We start from the raw sequence: 10,153 nt of genomic DNA, 5'->3' as shown, positions 1-10,153 counted from the left end.
TGTTATTTTGATTAAAACTCAAAGTTTTCAAATCATTTTCATTAGTTTTCCTTTTAAAATATGGAATGAGAATCCTTTGTGAGGATCCCAGGGATCCTCTAATCGTGTCCATTCATCTTACATCGTGTGATCATAAATTATTTTAAAATTCTTATTTAAAATTAAATACAAATAGTACCTAATGAAAACTGGTCGCACGATTTACGATAAACGGATATGATTAAAGGATCCAAAGAGGATCCTCATTCCAAAAGATGAGTGTAGTAGAAATGAAAAAGTTTCGTTGGATGTATGGGCACACGATAAATAACAAGATTAATAATGAGGAAATTGAGGTAAAGTATGAGTGGTTACAATTGGAGATAAGATAAGAAAAAATCAATTAAGGTAGTTTGGACATGTGAACCAAAAACCTAAAAATACTCTGGTTAGAAGATGCGATTATGAGACAGATGTTCAGGACAAAAAGTATATAAGAAGATCTAGGAAGACTTGGTGCTCATAAAAATCTTGGCGCAAAATCGGACGCAATGACATATTAGAATTCATACAGCTGGATCACTTAATGCAATAAGGTTTTTTGTTGTTGTAATAACATTTAAATTTCGTTTTTGTTGAATATTTAATGTTTGGTGATACACTTTTAAGTACAAATGTGATACAAATGTTTATGTACTACTCTATTGATTAAGAAAATGCATACATTGTCTAATAATAAGTATGCAGTAACGAATATAATGAAATATATCAGAGGATGTTATTTAGTTTATAAAATTTAGTCTACACATTTAGTCTCTTTATCATTACTATTATCATAAATATAGTAATAATGAACTACAACTTAACAAAAGTTTCTCAAACTCATCTTCAGGGTCGACTTTGAGATTTTAGGATTATGTGTGAAAGATAGTAAATGAGCCATTGTATTAAAACTCTTGCTACAAAGCTAATTTATATGTCTATAGTTGTATTAATAAGAGATCTAAATGAAGTATTATTACTTGAGTTATAGTTCAAATCAACAAAAATCACAAAAAATATTTAGCGTAAAGCCAGCTGAACCAAACTAGAAACATAAAATTAAAGTGATTTCTCTTATTCACATGCAGAACCTAGAAAAGTTCTAAAAGATGAAGTTTTTTTTTTGTCACAAACTAAGTTGGTATTTATGTAGATGATATCATCTTTTAAGGGCCTTTAAGATTGAGAGTCTTGTGCAAAGACACCTATTGTACACAGTGGCGAAGCCAGGATTTGCGGAGGGGAGGGGCGAAATTCAAAAGAGTGCAAGATTCAATCGAAGCGGTTGCTTTCATATTGGAGATGCAAAGTTTTGAGTCAATATTCATAGCAGAAAATAGTCTCTCCACCAAAACGGTTGTAAACAATAATATCAAAGCCAATGTAAGAAGCTTAAATTGGTTAGGATTAGATCCTAAAAAATATTAGGCGCTAGTCAAATAGTGGACTGGGACTTAGTAGTTAGGTGCCCAGGTGAGATCTAGGCAGGAGCCTAGATGGATTTAAATTATCGTAAAATAAGCATTAAACAATATTTACAGTGTTTTTAAATAGTAATACAATATTTATAAATAATGTGAAAGTTTAAGATAAATACGGTGAGAGTCTTAAAAGAGCAAATAAAAATACATACAAGAATTTAAAAAAAAAAAAGAGGAAAGAAATGGGTTAATAAACCACAGTATTTTAAGCGGGATAATACTTGGGTCCTTACCAGGAAGGATCCAATATACTGAAATTACATGTGGCCCAATCACATAAAATCTTGTGTCATTTAAAGTTTCCTCTAAACCTATAACCAAACACCCAACTTTAAGATTGCTCCCGTAACCAAACAATCAATCTCTCTCCTCTCTCCCTCCTCTCTCCTTTCTCGTCCTGTGCTCATGCCGCAGATCCCATTGCTTCAAATCCAACCCGAATTTCTCAATCAATCTCTCTCCTCTGTCGAACTGAATCCTGCCCACTCATACCCAACCTTCTCATTCACCATGGTAGTAGTTACGCACCTGCTCACTCGTTGGTCCCGACTTGGCGCCGCTTCTTCCTCCCTTCCCTATGCCATGTATTCCGACGAGAGCGGAAGGGCTGAACCAGCGTTCCTAAGCGTGTTTTCCGGCGAGGGGAGTGGCGGCCACCACTCCTCGCCCTCACGTAGCTTCACCACTGATTGTACATCCTCATAACCGCGCCATTGCTCATCATAAACATGTATCGCGTTCAATGTTGTTACCACATTTGTATTGTTAGACCAATTGATCATGTCTTAGACACCTTAATTAACTTTTAAGTCTAAATGTGAGTTGAGAAATGCTAAGGAGACTCTCAAAAGTGGGACTCTATATGGATTATCCGCCACCTCATGTTTTTTTACACAATTTATATGCCAACATTATAAAACTTTGTGCAAAAACATAAGGTGGCGCCTTGGCGGAAAGTCCTACTTTAAAAGAGTCTCATTAACATGACTCATGTTAGTTTATAAAGATGTAATCCCATCCCATTAAACTACCTAGAATCTATACGGGGGAAAAGGATCATCGCCATATCCTTTTCCTAGGGATTCTAGGGATCCCGTGATCTGGACCGTCTATCGTACATCATGCGGTTACAAATCATTTTAAAATTTAAAATTTAAAATTAAATATAAATAGTACCTAATGAAAATGGACCGCACAATGTACAATGGATGATCCGGATCACAAGATCTCTAGGATCCCCAGGAAAAAAATATGGCGAAGATCCTTTTCCCTATATGGGAACCTACCTAGAATCTATACGAGAACCTACCTAGGCTGAATGCAACTATGTTTTGAAATTTGCACTTGTTGGACCGTCCGCCGCAACAAAATTCGTACCATCAAGATCATCTGAAATGTTCATTTCCAAAATTCGTACCATATCCAAATTCGTACATATCCAAATTCGTACCATATCTAAATGTTCATTCATGCAAAATAAACCAATCAAATCATAAATTATTTAACCGTTTGACATTTAGCATCACGATTGTTTATGTATCTTATTTTAATCACTTGTATTATGATATTTGATGTATTAGTCATATTCTCGGCACATTGAAACATCTTTTATGGAACACGAGACAGTACTCCACATGTTATGATATAATTAGATGAAAGTTTTTTTTATGTGTCCCTCCATAATAACATGAGGAGTACCGTCTCGTGTTCCCGGACAGATTTTTCAAAGTGCGGGTCTAACTACTTTATATTATAACACTTGATATACCGGATCATATTTATGATACAACTGAAATATTTCTCGTGTTTCGAACATACTAAAAAAATCTCTATTATGCAAACATTTTAGCCACTTCTTGTATTATGATAATTACAAGCCAACAATTAACAAAGGGAACATATGACACATTGAAGCCAAGCAGCCGGTCTAATTACGCCAAATCCCCATGATTAGCCGACGCTTGATCTCCATGACCAAAAACAAAACACAATATTTAACTAATTGTTGTAAACATTCCTAGTTTAAGTATGATCGTGTAAATCCTAGATAAGATTTGATTCTAGTTATCCTTTCCTATTACAACTTGTATTACTTGGAGAAGAAGGAATATCTTCTCTCCCTTTACTACTATAAATAAAGGCACAATGTAGGAGGGATAACAACACACACATTCCCCTACAATTCTACAAACACACATCTCTCTCCTCTCTCTCTCTGCCGCCGGCCCTAGTCCCTCTGTCAGATAAAATAGACCACAACACGTTATCAGCACGCTCTTCACGCTGTGCTTAGAAGAATTTAAAGAGAATTTATTCGTCTACAATCAGGGGAGTATTACGTTTCAATTATTTTTAATTGATTAAATCTTGATTTTATTGAATTCATATATTGTTATTGATTCAATTTATTTTTCTTCTTATGTTGAACGTGATACAAGCTTGAAGATGAAAGCCGAAATTGAAGAAATAATTTTTCTGCATCAAACCAGTTCATCTATATCATCACGCAATCAGGTTCTTTCCAAACAACGGTTTTTAACTCGATATTTTGCAAGCCCTGATAGCATGAACATTCACCATGATGCATGACCCAACTTTACGTTTTACGTATTTTAGATTCTACATAAATTGTGTATGCTTCATAATCAAAATTGCTACAATTATGTGAATTTGATATTTGTCATGAATTGAATCCTACATATGTACATGCATTGAAACTATTATTTGCATATGCATCAACGTAAATATGTGATTCATTAAAATTATACATGCATATAATATAATTGAATACAAAAAAAAAAAAAAAAAAAAAACGAAAAAAAAATTTTTAGGGCTGCACACAGCAGCCCATTCCCCTCTTCTCACCCCGTGGGCCTGTAATCCCACCCGAGGGTTCTTGGCCTATATTTTTAGGCCCCGAGATTTTATTATTTAATTTTTTTTTAAATAATATGGGTTTTTATATTTTCACCCACACTTTAATTTGGCCCCGAAGACCAAAAATAAATTAATTCACTTATCATTATACAATATCTCTGCATATATTCTTTGCATATTTGTTTGCATATATATTTGTGTTTGCCTGCAGGAATATATGAACCTGAAGTTCATAATTACTTTGAAACCCGAAGTTTCTTATACACATGCCTTGTTAGAAAACCCGAAGTTTTCACTTAAATATATCACCCATGAAAACCCGAAGTTTTTCATGCAAAATTAAACCAATACATGTCTATTAGAACCTGTATGTTCTACTCCTATGTGAATGGATTGATTTTTCTCCATTACATTAACCACATCTTGTCCATCTATTTTGTGATAGGAACATGTCGAACTTGAACAAACTCGACTTCACCGCTTTGGAGGTTTTTGGAAGGAACTACCTCAAGTGGGTTCAAGATGTGAAGCTCCACCTCACTGCAAAGAACTTGCGTCCTGCTATTGAAGAAGCAACAGATAAACCTGTTGGCAAGGCTGAAAAAGCCACTGCTATGATCTTCATCCGAAGACATATCCATGACGCTCTACAAACTGAGTACCTTGCTGAGGAGGATCCACGTGCATTATGGGTCGCTTTGGCTGCTCGTTTCGATCACCAAAAGGACATATTCTTGCCTGAAGCAAGACACGACTGGCAGCACTTGCGCTTCCAAGACTTTAAGTCTGTGAATGAATATAATTCTGAAGTTTGTCGAATCCGATCACTTCTCAAGTTTTGCAATGAAACTTTGACTGAAGAGGATCTCCTGGAGAAGACCTACTCGACCTTCTCTGCTTCTAATATTGTCCTGCAGCAACAATATAGAGCTCAGAAGTTCACTAAGTTCTCGGATTTGATCTCTGTTTTACTTCTTGCTGAAAAGCAGAACCAGCTGTTGATGAAGAATCATCAAGCTCGACCTACTGGGGCTACTGCTGTGCCTGAAGCACATTATAGCACTAATTAGCACCCAAAACGCCAAAAGAGGCGTGGTAAGGGCGGCCAGAAGCCATCCCACCAAGGTCAACAGAGCCAAGACCCATCCAAGGGAGGAAACAAAGCCCAGAAGCGCCCAAACCTCGCTCCCAAGGCCCCGAACTTCAAGAATAAGGGCAAAGCACCTGCCACAATGAATGACGATATGTGCTATCGTTGTGGTTCCAAGGACCATTGGTCCCGTATTTACCGTGCTCCCAAGAAGGTTGTGGATGCATATCATTCTCGTCGTACGAAGTTTGAATCAAACTTCCTGCAAGTGGACGAACCGGAGACTACAAAGATGGAGGTTTCTGATTTTCAGGAGGATACCACTCCTATGGAAGATTAGAATCTTAGACATAGACTTATTTTTCAGTTAAAATAAGACAATTGGGGCCGAATTCCACCTAGTGGCCGAACCCCACCTTGTTTTTTGGTTGATTTTGAACAATTTTCCTTTATGTTTTGGATTATTAGTTGGCGATTTATTTTGGATATTAAGTTTTTTCCTTGAATAAATGAAATTATTTTGAATTGATACTTGTTTTTATAAACTTTTATGCATGTGACCGATTCAAATTAATTTTTCATTCTAGGTATGACTAGTGGGAAAGTTAGTTGTCTGGCAGATAGTGCAACCACGCATACTGTTTTGCGTGAACGCATCTATTTCACTAACTTCGTACCTAAGAATGCACCTCTGACAACCCTCTCAGGCCCATCCAACCTGATCGAAGGATACGGTAAGGAACGTATAATGTTGTCCAATGGTACAATCTTGACCATTGCTGAGGCACTCTATTCTCCACGTTCCGGAAGAACGTTACTAAGTTTCAAGGACATTAGAGATAACAATTACCACGCTGAAACCCACGTAGAAAACGGAGTTGAATTTCTGTGCGTAACTTCCTACGAATATGGCCAGAAGCGTATTCTAGAAAAGATGGAGCGTAACCCGAGTGGTCTGTATATTACGACCATACGCCCCATAGAATGCCACTATGTGGCCGGCCCTACCACAGGGACCGCGCACGAAATTACACTTTGGCATGATCGTTTGGGACATCCTGGATGAATAGCGATGCGCCGTATCCTCAAAACTTCACACGGGCATCCACTAACCCGAAGCTTAGGTTCGATCCATGAAATTGCATGTCAAACATGTTCTATGGGAAAGCTTATTACTAAGCCTTCTTATGACAAGATTCGTTCGAATCCTCCCATTTTTCTACAACGGATTCAGGGGGACATTTGTGGACCGATTCAACCTCTCTGCGGACCATTTAGATATTTTATGGTTTTGGTTGACGCTTCTACACGTTGGTCACACGTGTGCTTGTTGTCCACAAGGAACGCTGAATTCTCCAAACTGTTGGCTCAGGTTATCAAGCTCAGGGCTCACCACCCTGATTATCCGATCAAATCTATTTGATTGGATAATGCTGGAGAATTCACATCTAAAACTTTTGATGACTATTGCATGTCGGTTGGGGTTGAAGTTGAACATCATGTACCCTATGTTCACACCCAGAACGGCCTGGCAGAGGCTTTCATTAAGCGTTTACAAATGATTGCTCGATCGTTGGTCATACGTACCAAGCTCTCGATCGCTGCTTGGGGCCATGCAATATTGCACGCAGCAAAGTTGGTCCGCCTGAGGCCTGTTGCGACACAACCATTTAGTGCCCTTCAGTTGGTCACCGGATGCGAACCCGACATATCGCATCTGCGCGTTTTTTGTTGTGCGGTCTATGTGCCGATCTCGCCGCCCTTACGTACAAAAATGGGGCCTCAGCGAAGGATGGGAATCTATGTCGGATATGATTCTCCTTCGATTATTCGTTAATTAGAACCTTTGACAGGCGATCTGTTTACCGCTCGTTTCGCGGATTGTCACTTCTATGAGACAGTCTTCCCGTCGTTAGGGGGAGATAAGAACGTCAACGTTCCTAATGAACGACGCGAATTATCGTGGACGACTCCCACTTTGTCTCATTTAGATCCCCGCACCGCTCAGTCTGAAGCTGAAGTGCAGCGCATATTAGATCTCCAGAGCATAGCTCAGAGCATGCCAGATGCTTTCACCGATCTAGCGCGCGTGACAAGATCACATATTCCAGCTGTGAATACGCCTGCAAAGATGGATGTACCAAATGTATGACGGACTACCCTCCTGGAAGCCCGGGACGCCAATTCTGGTGATCCACGTACATTAGCGGCTAGCCAATCATCTGCCCCTACACAAAAGCGTGGCAGACCCCTTGGTTCAAAGGATTCACACCCCCGGAAGAGGAAAACCACGGCACAAGGTCCTGAAGAGCCTACCGTGAATCCGACTATCGCTTACTCATTTTACCCAACTCATGAGGAAATTCTAGATTATGGAAGCGTCCTTGAAGAGACGAATCCTCCTCCCGAGAATCGTGAGATTTCGGTCTATTATGCTAGCTTAGATGATGTGTGGCGTAGAAATGAGATGATTGTCGACGATGCATTAGCATTTGCAGTAGCTACTGAGATCATGTTGAGCGATGACATTGAACCGCGTTCCGTTGATGAATGTCGACGTAGAGCTAATTGGTCAAACTGGAAACAAGCAATCCAAGTCGAACTTGATTCACTTGCGAAACGTAAGGTGTTTGGACCTGTAGTTCCTACTCCTCCACATGTGAAGTCCGTTGGCTACAAGTGGGTTTTCGTTCGGAAGCGTAATGAGAAGAACGAAATTGTGCGTTACAAAGCTCGTCTTGTAGCACAAGGTTTCTCACAACGCCCCGGGATTGACTATGACGAAACTTACTCACCCATTATGGATGTGATTACTTTTCGATACCTTATCAGTTTGGTAGTTTCCGAAAAACTGGATATGCAGCTGATAGACGTAGTAACCGCGTATCTCTATGGGGATCTTGATACGGAAATTTATATGAAAGTTCCCGAAGGACTTACATTGACTGGTTCAAATATTTCCAAACCCCGGAACACGCTCTCAATTCGGCTGAGGCGTTCACTATACGGTTTGAAACAATCCGGAAGAATGTGGTATAACCGTTTAAGTGAGTATTTGACTAGTCAGGGATATGTGAATAACGAACTATGCCCTTGTGTGTTCATTAAGAAGTCACATTCCGGATTTGCGATTGTTGCAGTATATGTCGATGACATGAATCTCATCGGAACTCTTGAAGAGCTCGCGAGAACTGCTTCGCACCTGAAGTCGGAATTTGAGATGAAAGATCTAGGTAAGACTCGATACTGTCTCGGTCTCGAGATAGAGCATTGTTCGGATGGAATCCTAGTACATCAATCGAACTACACCCATAAGGTGTTGCGCCGTTTTAATGAGGATAAAGCGAAGTCTTCGAGTACTCCTATGGTCGTTCGTACGCTAGATGCAAAGCGAGATCCCTTCCGTCCGAAGGAAGATGATGAAGAGATTTTGGAGCCTGAAGTTCCTTATCTAAGTGCGATAGGCGCTTTATTGTACTTAGCTCAATGCACTAGACCCGACATCTCCTTCGCTGTTAATCTTTTGGCAAGATACAGCAATGCACCAACACGCAGACATTGAACTGGCGTGAAAGACATCTTCCGTTACCTTAAGGGTACTACGAATTTGGGCTTATTTTATCCCTACGAATCCTCGAGTGATGCCGCACCCTATGCTCATCGGGTTGATTCTCGCCTTGTTGGTTATGCCGACGCTGGATACTTATCTGATCCGCACAAGGCGCGTTCTCAAACGGGTTATGTCTTTACCGTTGGAGGCACCGCAATATCTTGGAGGTCAACTAAACAGACCTTAGTTGCCACTTCGTCTAACCATGCTGAAATTCTCGCCTTACATGAAGCAACTCGGGAATGCTTTTGGTTGAGAGCAGTAGTGGGCCATATTCGAAGCTCCTGTGATCTTCATCCCGCCGTTAATGCCCCGACGACGATTTTTGAAGACAACGCAGCTTGCATCGAACAGCTCAAGAAGGGTTACATCAAAGGAGACAACACCAAACATATTGCGCCGAAGTTCTTCTTTACACATCAACAACAAGAGCATCAGAAGATTGAAGTCACGCAAATCCGATCACAAGACAATCTGGCCGACCTCTTCACCAAATCACTACCGAAGGCGACGTTTCAGAAGCTTGTTCATGGAATTGGTATGCGTAAACTTTCTGAGTTGTAACTTTGCTATTTCTCTTTGGAATTATGTCAAACTCAGGGGGAGTATCTTCTGGATACTTGCTTGATCTTAATGTACTCTTTTTCCCTACGATTAGGAGCATTTTTCCCACTGGGTTTTTGCTACCTAACTAGGTTTTAACGAGGCACCCACCTTGGGCTGGTCATATCCCTGATGACGTCCTGTAGACGTTTCTTTTGACTTTGCATTTCTCACGCATTTTTCCTTAGACTATGGATTTTGTCCCTACTTGGGTTTTTGCCATAGCCTTAGGGTTTTTAGTGAGACTTACTACTTATGCAAGTTCCTACCTTATTGAGAATAAGCGTTGTTCCTTGGAATCAGTGCCAACGAGTCGACTTCCTCAACTTCTGCATGATGCTGAATCTACCTTGAGTATTTACCCACTCAAGGGGGAGTGTTGTAAACATTCCTAGTTTAAGTATGATCGTGTAAATCCTAGATAAGATTTGATTCTAGTTATCCTTTCCTATTACAACTTGTATTACTTGG

The sequence above is a fragment of the Malus domestica genome, chromosome 11 (assembly GCF_042453785.1).
Source record: "Malus domestica chromosome 11, GDT2T_hap1".
Lineage (NCBI taxonomy): Eukaryota > Viridiplantae > Streptophyta > Magnoliopsida > Rosales > Rosaceae > Malus > Malus domestica.
Note: the sequence above shows the minus strand (reverse complement) of the source record.